This window comes from Apteryx mantelli, chromosome 6, assembly GCF_036417845.1.
Source record: "Apteryx mantelli isolate bAptMan1 chromosome 6, bAptMan1.hap1, whole genome shotgun sequence".
NCBI classification, from domain to species: domain Eukaryota; kingdom Metazoa; phylum Chordata; class Aves; order Apterygiformes; family Apterygidae; genus Apteryx; species Apteryx mantelli.
In genome coordinates this window covers 45,630,568-45,657,860 of record NC_089983.1, presented here as the reverse complement: position 1 = coordinate 45,657,860, position 27,293 = coordinate 45,630,568, and the positions used below count along the sequence as shown (strand labels likewise).

General features: G+C 36.5%; 1 protein-coding gene across 1 annotated transcript in view; it reads left to right on the top strand.

The window, feature by feature from the left end:
- LRP1B (LDL receptor related protein 1B) overlaps window positions 1–27,293 on the top strand; it is a 752,762-nt gene that overhangs the window by 14,915 nt on the left and 710,554 nt on the right. The gene's annotated exons all lie outside the window — the stretch shown is intronic.

Sequence of the window (27,293 nt, the reverse complement as noted above, 5' to 3'; positions counted from 1 at the left end):
AGAATTAATATTGTCATAAATATACAAGGAGTATATCATGGTAAGTGTGTCTGTGTGGGACAATTAAGAGTTTTGGGCAAATCTGAACAGTATTTTCTTTTTAATTTGTGAGCTGGTTCAGTTAGTTCAAAGGGTTTGAAAGGTGAATGCGAGTTTTCCATTTACCCATGACTTTTATCCTGTTTTTAGGTATAGTTTTTTGGCTATGAGTAATGTGGATTTTAAGGAAGGGTTTAATAAGTTACCTTCCTTTTCCCTGGCTTATGGAAAACATATGCACTGTTAGCTTGTTCTATATATTAAAATGGGCTATTCTCTATTCTTCTAATTTGTTTTTCAATGGATATTTTGCAGTTCAAGTCTCTTTCTCATAAAACTTTACTGTTCATATTGCTACCATATTAGACATACTGGAAGCTAGATGTAAATAACCTATTTCATGCAAGTCACATTGCTTAGACATTTTTATTACTCCAAGTGACATAGCAAGTTTTGATCAAGGTATAGGAGCTGTAAAACTTAAAATTTCTTCTGAATTTTGAATCGGATCTGAGAATTAATCAATGCCTTACAAGACTTCATGGAAAAAATAGTGTGTGTTTTTGCTTTTATGGGTTTTTTTTGAGCTGATTTAAATAAACTTTCATATAATTTTTCCAAGTAGCTTTGAATGAGAGAGTCCTAACTCACTGTGGGATGCCCCTGAAACTTCAGCTAGAAGTTTCCCTGCATTTCTGGTGGTGGCCCCTCTTCTGACCCCTGCCATGGGCTTGGGACTGCCCTTCTGAAAGGTGCCCTGCCTCTGCATGTGAATGCCCACCCACTGGCTTGGGTGCTGCTTCAGCTCCCCTAGCCCCTGTGGAGACCACTCCCTGCCTTGGGCCACTCTTAACTAGAAAGTCTGGATTTGTCACTCGAGCTGAAAGTCTTAATGTAAATAGTTTGGGTTTTAGCATATAATGCTATAGACCAGGTGGTCATGTGAATGTAGAACATGTGAAGCTCAGCTTTGTAAGATCTACTGAGGGGGAAAAGTGAAACCCTCCTGGTGGCACATTAGTGACAAGTTGGGTGGTTAATGTTTTTGTCAGATGGAGGCCAAGTTTGGAAGTGTTTAGAAGACAACTAAAAGAAATCAATCTAAACTATTGAATTAGATTACATCTTTAGCAACCATTAGAACTATTTCAGTCACTCTGGTCAGGTTTCCATCTGTTGTTCTAAAGGTGAAAGGTTAATGACTCATTTACTGAGCTATGCAGTTTTTTCATTTTTTTCATTTACAATTATCTCTACTTTAAAAACTGAAAGGCACTTCCAAAATATATTGTACTCATGCATTATTGCTATCAATTAAAGTTATTAAGTCATAGATCCTTAAAACTGAAATCCAAGTATGCATTAATATATTTTGGTCACTGAGTAGCTGCTCCATTACAGAAATGACAAATCTAGTATTGGAGCAGCTGTGGCCTCCAGCTAATATTGGAACTCTGCAGATGTTTCTTTCTCAGGATCCAAATGTTCATCTGAATATCCATTTTGTAGAATGTTTTGGAAGGTTAGAAACAGAAGGAAGAGTCTTAAAAATGGCAAAGCAGGAGAGAAAAATGCAGATAAACTCATACACAAACACTGACAAGGTTCTGGGTGAAAGTCAGAATAGCTTTGTTGGGATGAAGGCCTCAGGAACAGGCACTACAGTGATGTGAAGAGGTGAAGCTGAAGTGGGATGGGACCCTTAAAAATGAGGGTGAGAAGGTTTGCACTTGTTTGGGGGAATGGGGCAGCCAATGGAGAGTGAACGTGGCAGGGAAAACAAGTGAGAAGGAAAAACATCGCAGTCATATCTGCAGTAGATTGTGGGAGCTGCTGGGACAGGTACTCCAGTGTGAGTTGAAGAAAATTAGGGTGAGCAGCAAGAGGTGAGGATGCCTTGTATGTAAAGACAATCAAAGATGAGAAGAGGGGCACATTTTGAGTTCTGGTTAGAGGGGCGATAAGGAGGAAAGAGGAATCAATGATAAAGTTATAGGCATAGGCATAAAAGACTATAATGTGGGTAGTGATTTCAAGGAATGGAAGATGACAAGGGCAAAAGTCAAATTTTTTGCAGCCATTTGATACAGCATTTATGTTTGTGTTCCATTGTGAGTTCCTTAAATTAGCAATTTCACTTTTCTGCAAGTCTAGTGTACTTTGACTCTTAACTGAATTAAGTCCCATTATAAATGACATCTTTCCAACATTCGGAATGCAGGTTAGCTCTCCCAAGAGGGGTGCTTTAATGAGGTTGTTGCTATGACAACTTAGCTTCAGATGGCACACGTGCCATTTTTGAAATGCACTGTTTCCTCAAATATTACTGTAACTTCTCTGAGCAGATTTTAAAACTTCCCTCTTTAATGGAATTTTACATCCTTACAACATTTCTTTTCTCCCGATAATGCAACTGAGATTTTGACAGTCCATACAATTTTTCTTCTATTTCTGAAATATTAATAGTAATTCATGGTTTGACAAGTAAGAAATAACAAGGTGTTCACTCTGTGGTAATTTCAAAGGATATGCTTAGGACTAAGTCAACAGATTTACAGAAGGAACAAGAACATTCAACTACACTGTTTACAGTGAAAATGCTTTGGGCCTGTCTCTTTCAAATTCACATCAGAACTCTTCATGGATAGAAGTTACTTACTACAATACTTGGCTAACTGGTAAGAATACAAGTGTTCCTGTTACTACACAGCCATGTAAGTGGGTTTAACGATTTGCTGCTTTAGAGGAGCTGTCTGTGGGCTGCAACTGTGCTGTGTGAGTTCTCGCTATTTCCCTAAGACATTAAATTAAGCTGTTACATTCTTTTTCAGGAAAATTTTCAGTGCAAGCCTGAAAAGGTGAGTAGAGAGGCAAAATCCCAGTACAGAACTTGGCAGCCAGGTGCTGATGTGGGAAACTACTTTTTGTTGGGTCCTTTTATCATCAGCAATGAAAAGAGGTTTCTGCCCTCCAGAGGAACCTGACCTGTAACCGTGCCCTGGGGATGAGAGTCCGGCTCCCTGTGCCAGTTGTGCAGGAAGCCTGGGGAGGCAGGCACTGAGGTTGCACTTGCTTTACCAGAGCTGTCTGTACTGTCTGGGTTGCTGCACTATTAAATGGTGAAATGTCATGTTTAGACTCAACTGACCTGCTCTGAAATGTATTTTTGCTACCTCAGTGTTTTTCTGTTGCCTTATAAACTTGGGTTACTTTTCATTGTTCTGTCACCTCTTCCTTCCAAACTTTGAAAATGAATTAAGTGTATGAAATTACAAGGTAACACTTACAGAAAGTAGTTGCAGTCACATCTCTCACAACCTGTACAAATGCTGCCTTAAACATTGACCTGGAGTACACTGCTTCTGTTTAGGTTGAAAAGTCTTGTTTGGGTTGCATATGTGTTCAGTTTTCTTTTCTGCTTAGTTGTTAATTATTGCAGTCACTTCTCTTCTGGCATGTGGATAGAGCCACTGGTGAATACTCTACCACCTGGCTGACTGTTGGAAACAAACTGTTTAGCACTACTGATCTCAGTGAAATTAAAACCAGGGAGGCACTGAGGAACGACGAATTCCATTATTTGTTCTTCAGCCCCAGAAAGCTTGGCTTTTTTTTGAATTGAAGTTAATTAGTTTAAAAGAATTTGGTTTGTTGCTCCTTTATAAGCATACACTATAAAAATCTGGATTTATGTTTTGTATTTTATTATAAGATAAAATACATTGATATTAAAGAATAAAAAGGCAGGCTATATAAATCACTACTTCATTGTACTTATTGTGCTATTTATTAGCTTCCAAGTATACTAAATTTTTATAAATGCAGAATCATTCAGCTGTATCCAAGTTGGCTCAAGATTCTGATGAGAATACTTGAGATTTTTTGCAGGTTCCAATAATGCTGTTTGTCATAAGTGTGCTCAACCCAGTTTTGTTCTTTCTGTGATGGGACTGAAAGTGCAGTTTCTGAATTATTTTAATGGCAGGTAAATAATAGATAATGTGTGAACCTTTTCCCAATTCTGTTTGATTTGTTTGGCCATTAATGCCATTTATAATCTGATCACAGATATATATATATTTTTTTACTTTGGAAAAAAGGTGAGATGGAGATTAGCAGGTGTCCAAAAAAAGCAAAATCCCACTATGCATTGAAAAAATGAGAGCAGATGCAGAGTGAAAGGCACATGGTACTGATTCTGGCTTCTCAGTACAAGGACTGATACAAGAACAGAAAACATGCAGCGATTTAGTCTCATGGCAAAAACTGTAAATGGAACAAGAAGTACAGAAATCTCTGTTGCTAATAAAGTTTACATTGAGAACAATATGTCCTCCTCACCATTATGCTCTGTTTAAACACAGCAAAATTCAACTAGTCTATAGGCAGAGCTTCTTGAACTGCAGTCAGAACCTGCACTAAATGAACATCTAACACTCAATGGTAATTATACAGTGTCTTAAAAAATATTTTTTCATGTATTGTATTTATTTAATAGTTATCTCCATGTGTAATAATATCGAATTATGCTGTTGCTCAAAGTCCTAAATCGCATCCTTCTTTATTATACCAGAAAATGACTTGTACTTAACTAAGATATGTGTATCTGTGTGTGTATATAAATGTGTAGGGTTTTAAATTGAACAGTTCCAGACATAATTTTCCTAATATTGGTTAATCCTTATTTAATTAAAATGTTAATTGCTAATCCAGATATTACACATACAAAAATCAGCCTACAGTAAACTGTTTCTTTGCAAAAGGAAGAAAAACGTGCAATTACATGGCAATATGCTCTTCATAATTGCAAAGCAGTTGTCTTTTATCTATAATAACCAACTAAAAACATATTGTTGAGTTATTGTAGGAGTTTTTTCCCCCCCAAAAGTTAATTTCACTCTAGCTAAAAATTCCCAGTTGGCCCAAAGTAGGGCCTGAAATACCGTTTTTAGGGAAATTGTTGCGCAGAACGAGTTATTCCAGTGCTACAACTGTAGTTACCTCTAACAGTTACTTGGCTAGAGAAATCATGCTGCTTATACTGTCCAGAACAAAACTCCCTCTTTGGTCAATGTATTTCAGAATTCAGATCCAATCTTGTTTTCCAGCCAAGGGTTAGAGAAGGTAAAGTCAACTAGATGAAGGTTCTGCTTGTCATGTAAAAAGTGCTTTGGGGTTACTAACTCACTTCAGAGAGCTGCAGTGGGGAGGAGTTGCATTTGCTTTGTCATTGAGGTATATTCTGTGTGCACCTTGGTTTACTGATTTTATATTACTCAGTGACAAATAGTTGAGCAAGTGTAGTTACATGGGTAGTACAGCACTTAATGCTTATCAAGTAATAATGATTTATGCGATTACTAGTTCAAAGTTCTACACATAACTGTGGCCAGTAAGTCTTTTGGGGGACTTCTGAATCAGTGTTCTTAACAGAAAATAAGTACAATGATACTGGTTGATAATTCATGTTAATCATATAAAATATTAGGAAATACTTAATTGCTGAATGGAATGACATAGTGCTTTGTATCCCTGAAATCAGTTCACTCGGCTCTCATGGCTTTAGATTTTTATATATTTTTTTAATCCATCATTAATGGAATTGCTAAGGACAGCAGAATTCAAATATGTTTACTCTGAAAAAGCTTAGTGTGAATCACTGAAATCAAAAATTCTTCAGATCATACAAGATTTAGCAGTCAAAGTAATATATTAAATGAGGAAAAAATACAGACTTGCCTTTTAGAGTGCCATCTGTTAATTTTATTTTTTATTAGAGAAATCATTTTTATGAATCTGTCTCACTTATATGAAGTATATACTAATAGCTAAGCTTTTAAAAATATCTTCATTTTTATAAAACCTGAAGGGAAAAACAACTTCAAAAATATGAGGTATGGACTACCACTACATACTATGCAACAATAAAGCATGCTTCTTAATTCCAGAAGTCTTAATGGTCTGTTCCTATTTGGGGTCTGTCTGAATATCATTGGAAAGGTTTGAGCCTTTGGATTTAGGATGTGCTTTTTCATATTTTTTAACCTGTTCATTTTTCATCAAAGGAGGTCACCTCTTCACCTTTCTTTTAATCTTTCCTCCCTTTCATTCCCTGTATTCCAGTGTTCTATCCAACTTGTAAAAGTCACTTAATCTCTGTTTGAAACTGTACATGATTTGCTCCAACAGCAAGGCTTCTCTTATCAAGTTCATCCAAATGGATAAAGAGGAGAATGCCTTTGACATTTCTACTGTACCAGGAGGATGCATCCTTTCCTTGGCTAACAGCTATAAAAGAGGTTATTTTAGGAATTATGTGGATTTGTATATATCACTTTGGCTTGGTTTGCAGTCACTGTCTTTTGAGATGTGCTCAGATATCTGCTATTGATGCATGAATAATACTGCTATTTATAGCTGGTTTTCAGGCAAGAATGCTGGCTGTGGCCGCCAGGAGAGTCAGTACTCCTTGCCTCCGTTATGTTTGTTTTGGTTCCTTACAAGGCTAAGACTAGAAAGGCCTAAGACTTAACAAAAAAAACCCCCACCTCCAAGATCCACCACATGTTCAAGGTTAGATGATGATTTTCCAAGTGGTGTTACCTCATCAGGCAGAACCTTCTGCACAGGATAGCTGGCATCAGCTGATCCCATTGGACAAACACACGTCCTCTCTCCTGGGGGAGCGCTTGTCTTTCCCTGTATGAACCATTGAACTATTCCCAGTAACAAGGACCTTCCAGTGAAAACTGCTATACTAGCACCTGGTATGCCTACTGTAGATCCTCTTCCTTCGTGTTCTTATAGTATTAGGTCTATGTAATGCAGGCTAATAGCTGGGTCTGGGGGGAAAAAAAGGCTTGTGCCTGCATTGTATTTCCTTCTAAATTAGGCAGAGTGGATTAAGAATCATTTACTCTTCCTTTTGCCTTGTGGCCTAGGACTAAAGAATCTAAAGACAAATCTGCTGTGACTGAGCTTGTCTATGAGAGAACAGGGTGAGTGATAAAGCTCTAAACTGGCAAGAGTGTAGAAACTAATATACAGGTAAAACTGATCTTTGCAAGATATTCCCCAAGTCATTATTCAGTGAAGAATCTTATAAATGCAGGGTGATGTAACTGCTGCATTCTCAAGAAAATTTTCTCTCATTTTGCTCTTAATTTGCCATTGTAAGATTTGTGTGTGTGTGTGTTTTTAACAAGACTACAAGATGCATGCTGGGTGCATGATGAATCTGGGATTATGTGGCACAGGAAGAGGGAACACATTGAGGAGCAGAGCGAGTAGCTGCATCGAAGTTTCTGCTCAAAAGAAGTCTGACCACCCACTCTGAGCAGCAGGTATTGCTGAGATTCAAATGCCAGGTATTAACTGGGCAAGTGATAAAGTGTGTGTGGGGGATACCTCAGTGAACAATGGAAAAACAGTTTGACTAGATGTATTAAAAACAAACAAAAAAACCAACTCTGTTAACATGATGGAGGGGGGGGAGGGTCTCACCCAGATGCTTTCATTGGGTAAACTGGCCAGGGGAGTCCTGTCAGACTTTAAAGCAAAAAAAGGATTAGGGTGAGGTAGTTTTGTGGAAGAAAAGGATAGAAGAAAAGTGGGAAATGTTCTTAATTTTTTTAGGGGGTGTTTTTTCTTTCTTATTCTACATAAGCGGATTCACTCTGGATCAGTAAAGCTCTCACATTTATCTTGCAATAACGGTCCCCAGAACTTCAACCTTTTTACTAAACTACCTTTTAAAAAAAGCTCCAAGTGAAAGTTTAACTACCCCTCTCCTCCAGTAAAGATTGTTCATTAAAATCATAAGTGTGTATTTCTTGGCCCAAAGCCATGTTTCAGATTTTGCATAGACGCAGGGCAAAAACCTGCCAAAAGATTGGAAGGGCATCCACTAGGTTTGATCTATTTGGTTTGTTGTCTTTGCTTGTTTTACTTACACATGCACGCTCACGCACTGTTTTCCTATGGATGCTCTTTTGTGCAGCAAAAGTTTCAGAGAGTATCAGTGTCTCTGGTGTATGAGCCCTATTTTATTGTTCACGTCGTCTTGCCATGTGTATTTTAAAGGCATCCTTTTAAAGACTAGTTTCCCATACCACACCTTCAACTTTGATTTGAAAACTCTGCATGACCCAAAAAGTTATTTACTCAGTCTCTATGGGGAGCTTGGTGTCATGCAGTTGCTCCTGGACCAGGCTGCAGTCAGGCTGTGGTGGTATACCTCTTCTATCCCATGCTTCATTTTGCCTGTGGTTAGCCGTTTATTTCCCATTATGTTCTTTAAAATCCTACTACCTCCGTATTCAGAATGTTACTTTTGTCAGCATCAATGTAAAATTCCCTTGCAAGGTAAGCACAAATCTTGTTTTTCTCGGACAAGACCTCAAGACATAAAGCTGTGAGTGCAGAAAACCATACAGGAAGAGGTCTCCCCTTAAAAATGCATAGTTGTGTTCATATTTCTCCAGCGGTATAGCAGTAACTTACAAGTACCTTTGCACTGTGGTGATTTCCAGTTCACTTTCAAAAATCTAGCTGATCTGAAATGTCACTCTTAATAGCTGCCTGTTGATATAATAATAAAAGATGGATAGGTTATCCCAGTTAAGCAGAGCACTCTGTTTATGTTGAGTTTCTGCCCAGCAGCTAGTTATACTAAAGTTCTACAAATAATAAATGAATGAATCAAGGTGTAAGCATGGGGACAATTTCTGTGTTGATATTCACCCAGTGCAAGTTCAGTCACCATAATTTGACCTGTAAAGACAAACTGCATAATTCATCTGCAGTTTGATATGATCATATATAAAAACTACTGATTTCCTGACTACTTTTGGGATATCATAATGCTGCTCTTGTGTTTTTTTTTTCTTCCAGAAGAGCTGAAGCAAATTTTAAACCAGTGTTTATTGAATTAGGGCTTCATTTTTTTTTTTAAAGATGTCTGAGGTGTGAAATTATGTTGCAGACTTATACCAGCAATGCCATGTTTCAGGATGCAAATAGCATCGTAACCTGTGGACATTTTCTGAGTAACAGGTGCAGGAAAAAGCAACTGGTCAGTAATAGAATAAAATCGTTTAATTAGATTTTTTCATATTTATTTTTAGCTTGCAAGATAACTGCCTCATTACAGACAGTAGATTCTGATTTTATTATGTCAACGTTTATCAGCACTACATGCAGTTCCAGGAAAGCTATAACTGATCACAAAAGCCTTTTGAATGCTCAGAAATGGCTATTAAGAGAGGAATAGTTCAAATGTATAAAGATGGGATATCTAGAGAAACAGCCATTTTAGGAGGGGCAAGAAGCATTACATGGTTAAGTTAAATTAATAGCACAATTTGGGTTAACTTGGGCTTACATTTTGAGCTCCTGAAGGCACGCATGGGAATATATGAGTTAGTTTGTTTTAATTGCATTATTTAATTTGAGCAGTTAAATTGCTTTTCAATTTGTAATACAACTGTTCTTGAGCTGAAAACGTTTTCTGATTTGGATTTGTGTGTGTGCTTGTTGTTTATGCTCGCTATTTTGGTTCTACTCCAAAGATCTTTTCTTTTTCCCTAGAAAAATAGTGAGAATTAATGTGTTGGCAAAATCCGGCCATGACTTCAGAGAGTTGTGAATAATGAATGCAGTAACTTTCTCTTTCACTGCAATGGCAGTAAAACATTAGCCAGCTTTTTATTAAAAATGCTGCATTTGTAATTATACCCCAGAAAAGAACAATTCAAGTGCAGATTCTTAGACCCTGATCAGCCAATATATTATGTGAGCAGACAGATGGGACCTCATTTGATACCAAGTGTCTTGCGCTGGTTCAGACAGCTCTGTTTACGTACTGCTGGATCAGGGTTTAAACGTTCCTGGAGAAGAAACAAAATTAGCTTTCAAACAGAGCTAGTTGGAAGATGAACATGTTTGGTATGAAAAAGTCTGACTGCATGTTTCCTTAGTTTTACAGCAAAATAGTATGTACTTCTTGATGCCACTCTGTGTAAAGTCTATAAAACAAATTGTTAGATGTGGCTAATAATTGTTTAAACATGATTCTGGCAAAAACGAGCAAGAGTTTGGTTTACTCAGCCTCAGGGAATCCTACTAAACCCTCATATTGAAGTCAATGGGAGCTTTGTCATTGACTTAAAGATTAAAGGGTATAGTAAGGTGAATTGATTTAAATCAAAGTGATTTAGCTGTGATTTAGACCAACAAGCAGGAAACTTTGATTTAAATAATTGATTTTAATCTTACTGTGAATTTATAGCTTTTAGCTGTTTTCTTAGGGACAAATTCCTTGGTTGGCTTATCAATTTAAATGTACCGATTTGTGACCAAATAGAAACTTAACTAATGTGTTTTTGGCCAAACGGTAAAATACTCCTCTACTCCCAGTTAAACACTTCTGTTCCTGAACAGGTCTGTATTTGGACTTAACTTTTCATGAACTCTTACAAGCTTAACTCCTGTTTTGAAATTACTGCGAATGGATGAGAATTAATTCAGTGTCGATTAATTTTTTTCAGTCACATATTAGTTTTTACATGTCTTTACTTTAAAACTCTGTATGATTTAACTCTGATGCCATGCACTCTATTCACCATTTGGAGTGAATTACTGTGGACACTAGAGGGAGCACATATTGTTTTAGGAATGCAAAAATCGCTGCATATGGAAGTTCTTAGGGATTAGAAGAATAATTTTTGTCCCGTCAAACCAGAGTGATCTCAACAGATGGCAATATAAAGCAATGTATATAATATCAGTAGACAAGTGCATACATCTCAGGTCGTTTGTCAGGGAGAAAGCATGCAGAAAAAAGAATGTTTTGTGAGAAACCTTTTTAAAAAGCAAGTTTTCCACACTTTCAAGGATACAAGAATATTGCTTTGTTTTCTCCAAAATACTTTGCAATACAAATCAGATGCAAAGTGGCAATCCACTGTAGACAAACTTCAAGCAAATACTAGTTTCCAGTCAAGACTGCTGCGTGGTTTGCTGTGAGAAGAAGCTGCTGGCAACAGCTGCCTTCTCTTCTGCCTAGCCGTCACTTCCAGTGGGCTCAGTGTGCTTCTCTCCCCTTCATGGGAGCCCCAGAAGAGCCCCAGAAACCTGGCAATGCAGAGGTGAAATGGAAGGCTTTCCGTGAAATTTCTTTAAAAAAAATGATGTTTATAGTTCACCCTCTGCTTTCTGTATTGTTAAGGAAATCTACTGCCTGGCTGAAATGAGACTGCTAAATTATGAAATGTCTTTTAGGTGGAGATATAGTGCTCTTGCAGAGTTGTTGATATGTTATTATATTACACAAAATGAATGACAGTAGTGTTTGATTTAGAAATTTGGAGAAATACTCCCAGGTTTTTAAGATTCAGTATGAGTTGGACCACTAGCAGTAACTTTTTTCTGGTTTTCCTCTCAGCATTTTAACCAGTTTTAACGTAAAGTTCCAATGACCCAGGTTGGTTTCAGTAACCTATTTGTTGTATACATTTCAGAGGAAACATTGGTTTTCATAAAAGAATATTTTTGTCTCAGATGTAATTTTATTGACTTGTGTTAAAATGCATTAATTTTGACTGAAATATTAGGGCTTCAGGGTAGATGCTTTTTTTCTGGTAGGAGTGCATTGGAGTCAGTAGTGCTCTTTTGTTTCAGTAAATCTCCATTTAAAAGCAAACATATCATTTAAAAAGATTAAATGGACGTTATTCAGTCAGGCATAATATTTTCAAACATGGCATTCTTTCTGACATAAAACATGGCATTCAAAAGAAAGAATACTTTTTAATCTTATTCTATTAAACTTACTTTTAATGTACATAATTGTCAATCTATTATGTTGTTTGCCTTATTTTAGTAAGTGTTTAATTCAAAGTGGTTTCTCTTTCTGTCTTAACTTGGGGATAATAAGGCTGGCTGACTAATACCTATTCAATTTGTCTTAGCTCTGCAATGTAACTGAAGTGAGATGTGAACATAACATGTTTTACCTATCAGCAAACAAGGGACTTCAAGTTTCTGATCTGAAACAGCGATAGCAACATCTGTGATAGTCAGTAATCAGTTACACCTATTGATTTGACACTGATTTCCATCACTTTGGCCAAACATGTTGTAACCTCTCCAAACCCTCTACTACTTTAAGGTTTTTGTTTTCTCATCTCTGCCTCCTTATCTGCCTGTAAGAAGGAAATAGTATCCTACCTTGTAGTGGGGTTGCAAAGAATAAATAGTAATGTTTTAAAAGCATTCCAAAGTTTTAGAACTTTATGGCACAATTGAAGTCTCATATTTTGTCACTAGTAGACAGTGAATTTTACTGGTGCCAATATATTTGTCTTGGAAACCAATAACCCTTGTGTAAAAGAAACTACTACCTTTGAACCAGAATCAAGACCAAATATAAGCTCAAGCCAATGATCATATTTTTTCCAACAAAGTATTTTTCCTCATGTGCAGTCATCATGCAAATCCTTTGTGGTCTTCAGTAAATATTTGCTCACAACAAAAGACTCATGTTTTCCCTTCCCATGTTGAAATCCATGGAAAAGGCTTTCACTGAGGAAATCTGCAATTATTTTGTGCGGAATCTCTTTCCTTCCTCTCCCCCCTCCCCCTTTTTGTCCTCTCATAATTCTCCACCAGTCTTCTCCCATTAGGAAAAATTGGTCTTGCTCCCTTCTCCATGACTATTCACTAGCTCAGATTCTTGACAGGTCAATATAAATGATCTCTGAAATTATAGATGTGGTAGTTCTGGCCTAGATCTGGCCAAGTTTATTGTCCATGTCAGCAGATGGGACTCCAATGGACTTTGGCTCCATTGCCAACACTCAAATTGACTCTCTGGCTGAGCAGTGTAGTCATTACATGATGCATGGCAGTCTGCCCCCATGTTCATACATAAATTCCATTATTTGTGCTTTTTCTGTTCTACTGTTTCAGAGTGGACTTGACTAGCTATAATGCGAAGGAAACAAGCAGGCTATGGTGTAATCGGCTTAAATCCATTGCTGCTTTCTAAAAAGATAGATGTTCCTAACGTGGATCTAGGCTGCTGTGGTCTGTTAGGGAGTGCAGTGTTATTTGGCCACATTAAGGAGGGTGGGAAAGTCTTCCTTTTCCTCCCTCCTGCCAAACGCCCTTCACCTCCTCCAGTAGTTGTGTGCCTACAGTGTGATAGGAATGACATTAGATTCATACTGCTTAAAATGTGTATCATTAAGCCAGTCACAACATTTTAATGAACATACATAATACTAATGTTGAATACCTGTAAATAAGATATACAATACCTACTTATGGAAATGCTGTTTCATATATGTACATCTACCTTGTGAATGAAGTATTTCTGTATTTGCCTGTCAGTTATCTCTAAATCTCATGAAAGTTGTATGTTAATATTCAAGTTCTTTTATGGCTACCTTTACTTCTCATAAACACATGAGTAATTTTCTTATACACAACGAGAGTCTATCTGCATACAGAAGTCCTATTAACACTAACGGTGGTTATTCAAAGTTAAACAAAGGCAAGTAGACTTCTGTGTGTTTTAAATTCCAACCAGTATGGCTTATCAGCAAATTAATGACTTACAAAACCAGAAGCAATTCTACTACATTTAATATTCTACAACTGCAAACCAACATATTATATACATTAATCAATTTGTCATAAATGGACCCCTATTTCATATACAAGCAAATAAAATGGACAAGCCATAGCATATTTTATTCATAAACCAATATATAACAAACAAATGGACTTTGATGTAAGCATATTTTATTTTAAAAGTGAGAGATTAAATCTATATGCTTGTTATACAAATTTATATAACCTGTATGAATCAATTTGTGATATATAACCTATTTTAAACTCTGACATGTTTGGTACTTCATAATTACTTCAATTTTATGAAAAGTTCCTGGTTTTAAGACAGTCCTACAAGCAACTCAGATTTAATTAAAAAGTTTTACCTTGGTTTTAAAAAGGTCATTTTAGCCAAGGGGAGATAATGTCCCTTTATAGTAGCACATCTTGCTTCTGTTCCTAATTGACGTTATTTGCTGGCTGCTGAAGAATAATTCATGCTGCTGGTAAGGGGAGAAAGTGGAATTTCAGTAGTGTTGTTGCAGGATTTTTAGAATAATATTTTTCTGTGTCAATGTCCATGTTTTTTCTTTATCCTATTAGGTAAGTAATGTTTAAAAAGAAAAACATAACATTCTTAATTGGTGGAAAAATGTAATATTTTCCTAATGAAGGGAAAATGACTGCCTGAATGTGTTTACTTGTGAGACAGTAGCATGCACTCTGGCCCTCTGGAAAATTAAATGTTGACCCAGGTACCTGTCCTTTAGCTTCCAACCCAGTCCTGGAATTTCTCATCTCATCTATTTCATTTTGGTTAGCAAAGTGTATTGCCTGAAATGTTCACTGCAGATTATTTACTCCAACACTGTGAAGGTATGATTACAGGAAAAGACTGGTAGATGCATTTTAAAAATTGCATATTATTAGAATTAAAGAAAAACAGAACAAAATAATAACAGTCCAAAGAACATATAAAACAAGTGCTGAGCATCATTCAAAAATCAAAGTAACTAATCTGTAAATTCAACAAAATTAGTCTGTAAAAATTTCACCTGTATGGCAAAAGCATATCCTTAGACGACTAAAAGCTAAGGTAATACATGATAGGAGGCTAATAAGTCAAACTGAGGAGATGATGAACAGTAGATTCACAAAGGCTATCAGAGGGGTGAAAAAAAAAGCAATATGAGAAAAGTTAGGGAAATATTTTGAGATTTTGATCTTAAGAAAATCTCTTCCTGCTCTTCCAAGTTCTACTAAGAGTGGTCCTGCAATCAGGAGGCGGAGTCTGTTTAACTTGAGGGAGACCCAAGATTGGAATAACAGGAACTTGTAGGCAAAAACAGTGTTTAGTTCCTGCTAGTGCACATCTTCACTAGCCAGATCATAACCTACAGAGACGACAAGGAGAAATTTTTGAGGTGCTCTCTTTTCTTTGCACATGCATGGCAGTGTGGTGCCCAGCCAAAAGATGGTGAGAAATATTTCAGTATAGTTCAAGAAACTCACATGCATATGGCTGAATTATCAATTCAATTGATTGACTCCCTTATCCACTTTCTTGCAAATAACCAGCTGTGTTTAAGTCACTCTTTCTGTCCTGAAAACTTTACAAGAAAAACTTTCATATTTACCAAAGAAATTTGGCGACTACCTTGTGGTTTTAATTTTTATAAAAATAAAAAGGGCTGACCACTACAGTGACTGCTGTATTTGTAACTTCCTTAAGTTTTCAAAAAAGCTTAATTTGTTAAAGTGCAGTTGCCTTTTGTTAGGGCACTTGCATTGTAAGAGACAGATTTACAAATGCTCGCTATCAGTTTGCTTTGAGAACCAAGGATCCTGCTGAGCATTAAGAATTATTGAAAATCAATGACTTCTTAATATGCAGAAGGTCAGATGTGTTTCTAAAATACAGAGCTGTACAATTAAAATATTACAGTGTGTATGTGACTTGTTTAAAAGATCTCTTTCCGACAGATTGTTGTTCCCTGCAATCTATCAAGTAGTTAATTTTAAATCCTAAGGAAACATATCCATATGTATATTATTCTGGAAAGTTATGTTGCTTAGAGCATAATAATGCATATTTTTAATGTTTTGTGCTTCTATTTTCATGTTAAATGGCTTTCAGAGCCATTATTGTCTTTTATACTAACTACAAAATTATCCCCTTTGCTGTTTCATAACACATCTCACGGAGTTTTAAATTTCTGCCTCCCCTTTTCTTCCTAGACAGAATAGTGGTCTACCCTTACACCCCAAGTTTGCCTTACTGTTCCTGTATTAACCTAGCTTACTTGATTCAGTATCTGATTTGCTTGACCTGGGGCCTGGATTTTCAGAGATATACTCTAAAGATAGGCATATGGATTTGTGCTTAGGTAACAAAATGAATAATTTGATTATCAAAACTGCAGAGTTCCCTGCACTTTCCACAACATCAGAAGAGTTTCTTCATATCCAGGGCTTTTGAAAGAATTTAGGAGTCTGGAGGCTTCCGTTTTTTAAATCTTGGTCCAGATTCTCATTTCCACCAGGGCCAATAGAGTTAGGCTGGTCTGTCTGTCTTGGAAAGTATGTACAATGTCATATGGTGGTGCACTCTCTGGTCAGGAATTTTCAATATACCACTGAAAGAGACTGCTGGAGCTATGTACTAGAAGTTCTTGCAGATTGTTTGTATTTTATATCAGAAACATTAACAGTTATTCCACCACTGTGTGTAAGCAGTGCTCAGAATTCTCTTGTAAATTCTCAAGAATCAGTGTTTTTTCATTGAGTAGAAAACCCATTAAAAATAAAATTAATTGAGCTGAGGGCTTTCAGTCTCCCTCAAAGATAACAGCAGAAGGGAGACAGTTCATCCCAAAGCCAGCTTCACCACAGTGTGGTTTGTAAGCCTTGCCTGGTCTCATTAAAAACACAGTAAGGGACAGTATGCGTTAATCCCCTATAAGTAATTGTAAGAAGTATGATCTATGTACATGTTTATCTGAAGAATGAAGTTCAGTGGTTCTAACACCACCTCTGAACAGTAGTCAGCTGAGTACTTATGAGCTGGATAGAGAAGAATAACGTTTCTGCCATACTCCAGCTGTTCTTGGAGGTGCACAATGCAATGACAAGGGGAAATGGTCACAAGTTACAGCAAAGGGCATTCCAAGTAGAGATAACAATTTCATCGAGGGGGTGTTTAGCACTGGAACAGGTTGCCCAGAGGGATTGTGATATCTCCATCCTTGAAGACAGTAAATGGTGTACTGAAAAAGGCCCTGTGCAACAGGGTCTAATTCTGCATTTAACCCTGCTTTGAGCTGGGGAGTGGGACTAGAGACCCAGGGGGTTCCTTCCAACTTAAATTAGCATATGATTTCCAAGGCAGGAGGATACAGGCAATAATATAGTCTTGAGAAGGTTGAATTGCCTTCCTAGTTAAGAACTTAAAAAAAAAAAAAAAAAAAAAAAAAAAAAAAAAGCACTTCTGTCAACCATCAGATAGACACAGGGACTATGAAAGAAACCTTTAAACCTTATCTGAAGATTGCACCAAAATAGTAGGCTCCTTGAGACAGCCACATACTTGAGGCCAGATATATGCCAACTTCCAGTTAACTTAAATCATGGTTTCTTCCTGAAAGATTTGTAAAAGCTATAGTGTTCAAGTGCACTATTACTGCTAGACAGCACAAAATATCAAAAGTTCAAGAAGGAGCCACTATGTAAATTTGCAAAGGAAATATGCAGAATATAAAAGGCTTTGGGAAAAGCTGTTCTGTTTATGAAAGTGCTTGTAGTTAATGCATAACTACTACAGGACGTACACAGAATAGCTGATAATACAGTGATGGTAATGTAATGTTTACCTCAGGGGTAGGTTTTCACCAAAAATCAACTTTTGGGTTGCAAAACTAGCTAAATAGGATATGATGAGCAGCTTGATAAAAGTGGAGAATGACAGGTTTGCTTTGCACAGTAGCATTGATAATACATACAAATTTTGCAAAGAATTCTGAGCATTGCCAACATAAAGTGACTGAAAAAAGACTGCCCAGAAAGGTTTAGCTTCAGAAGTCTAGCTTCTGCCTGGGCTAGTGAAAAACAGTGTTGATCTTTAGGTAAAGGTAGCTTTGATGTTAACTGTGTCAAGATTATAAATGTCTCTGTTCTACCAAAGGGCGTCATGGTTCATCTGGATATTGCTACTCAGAGTAACGAAAAGTTGCCTGTCCTCCTCTTTGAGACAGAGGAAAACACACTGGTGGTTTTCAGTCATTTTCAGCAGTCTAAACCCAGAAAGTGTGTTGGGTTGTCATTATCTTTTTAAAGGATATTTGTTGTGAAATTTTCAAATTACTTTAGAGACTTATCACGAAAAATGTTGAAGTCTCTAATTAAAAAAATGTTTCACTGATGTGTTAAATTTCACAGTATGTTATGTATTAAAGGTTTCAGAGTCATGGGAGATGTTGCAATGTTTATCTCATTGTGCTTGAACAATTCTGTAATAGTTGAGCCAATGCAATGAAAGTGCTATTTTGGACAAGGCACCTAGAACTCTTCAACCATCAGGGACTCCCCAGAATTAATATTATTTGTTCTAATAGATCTTCTGAACAGAAGATAGAGATCGTTTGAATATTGCCAGCTAGTCTTGGAAACACATACTTAAGTCTAAAGAGCAATCAGCCACTGAATACATTCAGAAACTCTCCAGTGATTTGAAAGTTCATGATGGAGTTGATGGAGCAGAGCTGGTCCCAGACACCTCCACCATACCTGCAGTCATTCTTTTGGTGTGTTGGTCTTGCTCTGTAAAGTGCAAATGTTTTGGGGAGAAACCTTCTGAAATGGTAGTACATGTTCATAGAGGTAGCTAGGACAAAAAGAAACCTCACAGGTTACACTGCAAACTATATGTATCAACAATTGGAAGAGTAACACACCTAGAAGTTAGTCATAAGCAGAGCTGAGAGGCATCATGACTCTAGACTGGCTTTGAAGACTGAAGTCTTCAAAGCATGTTGCACTGAGAGGTAGGTAGAAATCAGAGGGGTGTGCACATGCACTGAACAGACTTTCTGATAATCAAGGTTACTTTCAGACTGCTTACTGCTCTACTTACTGAGGACACAAGCGTGGTGGGACACAGAAACCGTGAGGAAATAAGAGTCATATTGAAACTGAAATTATGATTAAGTCTCAGACACTGAGCTCAAGCAGTGGTTATGACTCTGATGAAGGTTGAGAGGCGTGGATTGTAGTGACTTAACACAGTGATCAGACCAACAGCTATGTTTTGCTCAAAATGGGCAGTTTAATGGGTGCCTTGAGCAGGTCCAAACGACTTATTACAAAGGCTGCTGCCAAACCCCGCCTGTTCATGAGGAAACCTTTTTTTATGGGTGAAGGACAATGCTGTTTTGATTACTATGGTAGCAACCAGAGATTCAGAGACTGGTCAAACAGCACTTCTCAGAGCTCTACAAATAAACCCAGTTCACATTGTTGGCATAGGAAATTACAGGAGAAACATGGAAAAATACAAAAAAGTTAGGGTTATACTGCAAAGGTTAGAGTAGAAAGGAAAGTTAAAGCATCTCCATCTTTTCTGTAGTTGGAAGCGTGGGATTAATTGGGGAAGGGAGATTAGAGAGGGGCCTGATAATTAATATACTCCCTCATCCACTGAATGTCATCGTAGATTGATTTGTAATTCCAAGATAGCAGACTATTAAAATCCTCTGACCCTGTAGGTATAGTGATTCATAAAACAAAGGATCCTGAATTAGTGTCCAGCCAGCCTAACATATTGCTGTAAAATACTCAAAAGTTAACAGATTACACTTCTCCTTAGTTGCAGGGGCTGCTTTAGGTAGCACAAGGTTTGAGAGGAAGAAACACTTCTCTGGGGACTGATAATAATGTGGAAAATTCTCTGTAAGTGATAACATTACGTGGAGCACACTGACTCCCAGGGCAGCAGAGCTTGTGACAGGGGCAAATTTTAATAAATTTTCCTTTGAAAATCTGTAAAGGTTAAGAAATGTCATCTTTATGCGCTGTTGAAATAATCTGGCTTTAACAATGACCTCTTTTTTTTATGTGACTTCTTGCTTTCTTATTTTATGTTAAAAAAAAAACAGTTGCAAATTCATATATCTCATAATTATTAATTTTCACTACACAATTGTTCTGTTTTTTTTTTTGTTTAGACATTCCATTGTAGATAGTTTTTTTTTTCTAATACCAGGAAAAGTGTTAGAATATATCCAGTAAAAATACATACTGGTAAAGTCTCCAATTATCCAAAATAATTGTATAAAATGGTGCCGTTTAATGAATGATAGTGACAGAAGTAAAAAGAGACTTAACTCGCCTTTAAAGAAACTACTGACTCTCTGGTTTTCCCAGTTTGGACTTGTAATCTCATATGAACAGGTTTTGTTTTCTTTTTGTCTGGGAATACAATGAGAAAGTTCAGTAGAATGACCCTTTTTATTAAACTGATATGTTCATCTAAAAAATTAAAGTAGTTCAGATTTAAGTTTTTGACAGCACTTGAGTCAATTCCTGTTCTAGATGAATTGGTTCAGCCTCCCCAAGCTTACGCTAATATGAATTCCTGCATAGAAAGCTTTGCGAAGCATAACATGTGTATGATCCTTCCTGTAAATGTAGCAAGGAGATCAGACAAGATGGATACGTCAAGGGGAAGAATCATGACTAACTTGCAATAAAAATAAGAAAAGAGTAAATTAATTGTTGAAGTAACAGAGGTATCCTTTTTGAAGGTGTAGAGCAGAAGTATGAAGAAAAAAGGTGACTCTCAGCTGAGATTTATAAATCTCAAACTTTGGGCATTTCATTTCTTTTCAAATTCTGACATATATATTAATTCCAATCAAACCACCCGTTCATTCAATATTCATGAATGACGAGTCATGATATTTTTAATTTTCCTCCAAAGAAGGTGTTGCCAGTACTAAGATCAGCCTTTGGAAGCTGAAAATTTTGGATGAACAGGTGAGTTTTGAGAGATGGTAAAATAACAGAAAAACGAATAAATGTCAACCCCAAACATAGCCGAAATAGTTTCCATAGGAACACAGATGTGTAGTTTCTGTGCATGTCATGTTTAGCAATTTGATTGCATGTTTGTTTGACCTTACAATTCAAAAAGGCCATGTGAAAATTCTAGCCTTTGAGGATCCTAACAAGGGATTATTATGCTAATGGTTCCCGAAATATTCCTAAACTCATATACTAAAGTTCATAACTGTAAATGGCTCAGAAAGAATCTGAAGTATAAATCATTAAATGACTGAGTTCCACTTTACCCTCAGCAAAGTACTCTACTGACTTTTAGTTCAAAGAAAATATGCATGCAAATGTCCTTTAATGTATGTCATGGTGATCTTGAAAGCCTAAATAGAAGTAACATTGAACAGTAACCTTTATCCAGCAAGTACTGTATTTTCATAGTTTGCCATTAAGGTAAATTTACCCTAACTCTTATTTTGTAGTAGTCTGCCTGTAGTCTCACAAAGCCTTTTCCTTACATCTGTAATCTTTCCTGCCTCTGATTCTCCTGTCTTTCTGGAACAATATCTTTTTAGAAGACATGGCTTGCTTAATGTTAAAGTTACATTTGTAGACATGTGTAACTCTGGCATGTGAAGGCCTCCAAAGGTATAATTGACTCCAGAAAACTCATTGTTTAATGTAAAATACTTGAAAGTTTCCAATAAGCTAGGAGTTTCAGCTTAGTTTTGTAGCACTTGCAAAATGAGTAGACTATGAAATACTCAAATCTAGTTAGAGGCTGGCCAGTCAATAATTTTAATGTCTGCTGGTTTGAGCACATGTACATGTTCACATTTATAAAATAGCTTTCCATGCTAACTCATGTGGCCTTGCGATTTTCTTAATATGCGGATTCGAAGTTGCAACCTGAACTGTGGCCTCCCTGTTGTTGTACAGTATGTCATCAGGTCCCAGTGGCAGCTAATCCCTTCAAAGGTGCCATGCCCTGACTTACTGTGTAATTCTCATATTTGTGCTGTAGTGAGAAGGATATCTGAATTGGAACATGAATTGCCTCCAGTTAATTATTTCATTTGATGAACAATGTGGACTGCTAAGCATTATTATTCCCATTTTACAGTTGAAGAAATGAAGATAGGAGTATCTTAGTGATATGGAGTATGAATATATAGTTACATGTTTAGTTTCACACCAGGATCATAGATAAGAGCAAAATCTGGCATGTCTCAACTGTTCTAGTCATTGAGAACAGACTGATAATGAAGATAAACTTGCTCATATGCTGTACTTATTTTGAATGCACAATTTCTACTTATCTCTGTAAAAATCAAATGCCAAGCTTGAACACTGGCTACCGAAGGCTTCAGGATAATTAGCCAGTCCCAAAAATGAATCCCGAAGTGGAATATAATAATACCGCTTATCTCTTTGTTTAACAGAAGTCTCTACATTTAGAATTTCATCCTATCTTTCATCTTGCACATGATTTTTTTGGAGGTAAGGATATGCATTACAGTCTGCTGATAGTTTTCAGGGATTTTTATATATTTTTTTTTCATTTGAAAGTAGTAGTTACTGAAGAAATGGTTTATTTTGTCTTAGATCCCTTTTTTTTTTCTTTTAGCAAAACGTTATGTTACTTTTCAAAAGAGTCAGAACATATGACCTGACTGGTTGCTGGTAAGGATTTACTTACCTTCCTAGATATTTTCTTTTTAAGTCTAGACATGTATGGGGTTTATTACTTAATTCAGTTAATCACAGATGTCCAAATGCAAAATTGAGGACCCACAGTTTTCAGTTGGGTCTATGACTCTTCTTGAACTAATTGGGTTGTGAAACAAAGAAACTAATTTCACCAGATTAAACTTTCATGAAGAAAATTATTAAAAATTTTTATTTTGACTCATCAAGTCACTTTGTAATGCAAAAATAGAATGTAAATTACAGTTCCAAATGAGCCTGGTTTCAGCATAAGACTTTTTTCCCTGGTATGCAGCATTTTTCCAGATTTCTGTTTTCTCTTCAGCACACCAAACTTAGGTGGAATGACATCACTGCAATACCCACACGGGATAGCATTCCTTCTCTAGTGCAAATTAAGTGAACACAGGTTGTCATATAGATTTAAATGAGTACTTTCTATTATGGGCGATTGTTCACATATCATGTTATTATTCACTGCAGCAGATAATTATGTTATTAAAATATTCAGGGAATATAATATTTGCATAGAGCTTTTAGGCACACATACAGTTCTGTGTTGTAATTAGGGCTTTTTCCTTAATGTGACCTATCACCAGCACTGGGGCACTTGCAGGACCTGCTAGGCAAATGTAATATGTTGTAGATTATGAAGAGGAGAGTTTCTTGGTGCGATGTATTTGAGATCCTGTGGGGAGCCGAGGAAATCTGTTTCAAATACACTGTGCCCTGCAGAGAGAGCTTTCACATAGGCACTCTCTGCAGATCTCAGAAAAAATGCTAAACTTCTAAGTGCTCGCTAGTGTGCATCTCATCCAACCCACAGGAAATAATTGGAACATGTTTATAAAATACAATCTTGCCATCAGCATTGAGAAGGATACGGGAGAAAATGGGATCCCACGTAGTAGCAGCCATACTCATTATTGTAAGAAAACAAAAACTGATTACAGAAAGAGTTAGCGTGATGTTTCATAACTAGAATGAAGATCACTAGCTGCCACATCTACGTGCTTATTGTGGAATGAATGATAAATATTTTTGTTTCTTGTTTCATCTTCCTCTTATTATTATTCTGTTAATTCCTTCAAACATTCCTGCAGAACAGTGGCTCAATGTTTCACATTATTGAAATGTTTGTCTTTTTACTTTCAAATCAGGCACAGTATGTATACATCTGCATATTAAAATATGACTTAAAATGATACATAAAAATGTGATTATTTTTAATAGTGAGGGTCACATTTGTTTACAAAAATCTGTCAGTACTTTATGACCAGAGTAAAATGTTTTTGCTTTAGGGCAATTGTGTTGCAAGGTGCTGATACAAATGGAAGTTCTCAGTTAACTGTGATTTACAAGCACTGAATGAAGATCTAAGTCCTTAATTTAAGCCTAGAAAACAGTAGCTAGAGGGTTCTAGGCACTGTAAGATTTTACCTGTTTTGTGATGGGATATTAGTGCAATGGGCAGCTTGAACCTCATATGTTCTTGGGTTTAAGAGCCAAGACAATTTCTATAGGGTCCCCATGAATCTTCTTCTTTCAGCTACCCATGTGTAAAGTAAGAGAAGCTTAATGAAGTTGCACTGATTCAAAATAAATAATTCTTGCCCCATACTCTTCAGAGTTCACAACATTAGTAAAATTTTCCATGTAGCAATGTTGACTCCTCTTCATATCCTTTAAATAGGAATTAGTACAGTCTGTTGCCATAAGACCGACTCTGACCATGCTCATAATGGTTATGTTAATCACAATTTTAAGAATGGATTTCCCAAGAGGACAGAAAACATCTTTCTAATCATTTTAAAAAAGCATTTCAAGAAAGACTTCTTCCTTTTGGATCCCTCTGCTACCTGTGCTAATCTTGTATATTGTTGAATTTCAAATCGATCCAGAAAGGGATGCTGGGTGATACCAGGAATAGCTGAACCATCTCTGAACATCTGGGAGACTTCTGTATCTGAAATGTGCAGATCCCCACCATGTCAGCCAAAGTCTTCAGAAGCATGGTTTTTAATGCAAAGTAAAACAAACTTAGAAAAAGATTAGACACCCAGGTTTCTGCTTCTATACTTGCATCATATTTCCTAAGCAACAGTTATGATTGAACATATGCTCAATGCATGTTGTTATTTTATTCTTTTGGGTATTTGCTTCATCACAAACATCTGTTGCCGAAAGCAAAAATCCAGCGCAGTGGCAAGTTCATGCTTGACAATAGCAACATCCAAATGTACTAATACTGTGTGCCATGTCAAGGAGGCTGGTTCAGTTGATGTCTCGTTGCCTAAACAGCAATGGCTTAAGGCAAACCAAATTAGATGCTAAAATGCAAGGAGATTAAAAAGAAACATATTCTAAAGAAGTAAGTCTTTCACATCCCTCACAAGTTTGGAGTTTCATATGCTGACCAAAATATTTCTACCAAAGAAGCCAAAGGCACTCTAATCCATTGGACAATAGGCAGAGGAAGGGATCATCACTGTTTCATATGGTATGAAGGATGCTTTGGATTTGCCAATGCCACACAAGCCCCCTTGTTTCTTCCTTGGATCTGTGAATCTGTAAATCTGTGCTTGTCTGCTTCGCTGTCAAGCTTTTTATGAATAATGTTTGAAAGTATTGAAATCTAAAGAGAAAGGTTCACAATGCATAAAAGACATTTTACAAACTCAAGAAGATTCATCATAACTTTAAACTGTGCTCAGATTAAAATCACTAATCTGAATGTATTTGTGTTTTTTACCATTGCATGCAATTGCGGTAAAACAATTTCTTTACAAGGTATTTCATGAAATTCTGGAAAAGAAGGCAAATAGGATCATCTCTGCAGGTGAATCAGAGTGTTTAAAGAACACAAAATTGGCTTTCCTGATATTATCAATCAAATGCTTATTCTGCAGTTACAAAATCATCCAAGTCTAGGTTTAATCATGAAATTGGAAGGTTCAAGATTTCAGAGACAATGCCCTACATGGGCCACCTCTGTGCATATGTGGTTTTTTGATGCAATGATGGATGGTTGGATTATCAGAACTTTTTAATACGTAGTGACTACAAATGGTCTCAAAGGAAAGATTTCTAAGCTCCGACAGGGTACAGAGCATCCATTAGCAACTTTAAAATAGTTCATTAAGTGAATAGGAACAACTTTCTGCTCAGGTAACCTGCTCCCGTTTCTAGGTGCCTAATTGTTGGCTAGCTTTCTTTTAGCATCTTGGCTAGAATAATATCATTTGAAGCTGGTGAGTCTCTGTACTTTGAGAATATTTGACATTGTAAGCGTATGATCATTGTAAGCATATACTAGTGTCACAGAAGGAAAATCCCTCTTCAAGAGAGAAATGTGCAGATTAAAAAAACTATTTTTATCTGACATGTCTTACAGGTGCGGTATGTTATAGTGCTATTATTTATCCAATTCCACATCCAGTTAAAATACATTCTTTTTAATTGTTTCATTATATTTTATTCTTAAGCTTGTAGAATGGCTTTTAGACCATTTGTTCTTCCATTGTTTCTTCAATCTCTTGGTGAATGCAGTAGCAATAACTTCTAAATAATGGTGTTGCAACACGTTGGCTTAGTATAAAACAGTACTGAAATCAAACAGTTTATTTATTGGCCTCTTATGAAAAGTACTGGATGTTCCCAGAGGGATGCTTAGTATGGATGTCTTATAAAACTGAATGTTATGCTACAATATCAACTGGTATTTGGTTTTAAAATATGCTCTTTTTGTCTCAAGTGAAGTACATGTTTTGCAGTACAAAAGGATGGTGATCTTTTCCTGCAGTACCTTCTGCAACAGTGGAATGTAGAACACCACTATCTAACATACAAAGCAGCTTGCAATGAAGAGAGATGACACTAAAGATTGACCAGAAGTCAAGCTACCAAAAAATGAAATGAAAATAATCTCCTATCGAAAGCATCTCAGAAGTATAGTTTCCATTGAGCAATGAAAGCTAGCATTTAAATTGCGTAATAGAACCAAACAGAACCACAGAACGTAAGAGGCAAACATATAACACTTAAGCCAGCTTATCTCTTCTGAGCTCTTCTTGTCTAAAAGGAAGGTCAGTAGCAGATGCATGTACACAATTACTTTAAATACCACAAAGCATGATTGTTTTAATGTCTTTCATTGGAAGATCTCAAGATTTTTTTTTCTTTAAATAATAATTACGAATTACAACTAATATCCCAGTAAGGGAGCTGTGATGTACCTTCTTAAGTGCTAGAAACAGCATTCTTATCCTGGATTAGAAATTCAGTGAATGGTAAATCTAGAAATAGAAACAAAGTGTCTTAAGTAGAGCAATTGAACTCTCCCTCTACCATCTCAAAACAGAGAAATTCATTTGCTTTCACTGCAAGTTTGAATGCTACAAATATCATAGGCTGCCTGACTTTAGATTTATCTAATCATTTTCCAGAAGGCCTTATTTCCTTTTCTCCTAGGCAAAGGAATGTTTGCAGCCATTTTCAGTTCTCCCCTTTCCTACTTTGGGAGTGGTCTTCATTTCTCAGAAGCCTAAAGCTCCCAGAGAAAAGTCATCCCTAAATTCACCTGAACATATAAATCAATGGGTTTGAAAAATGGTCCTCATCTTGAGCACCTTGTACCTTTTCTAATCATTAAACTATATAATAGACAAAGGAAATAAGTTAGAAGTGAGGAAACTGGGTATTTTTTTTCTTCTAACAAGTGAGTTTAATTGAAGATCAATAGCTCTGGCTAGGATCAGCTTCACTTCAGGAAGGCAATATGTACAGTTCTCAACGTGATCTTCTGAAGTATCTCAACCATGAACATCAATACCCTTTGATTGCAGTTGTGCATGTGTTTGAAGCAAAAAATGACAATCATGCTGTCT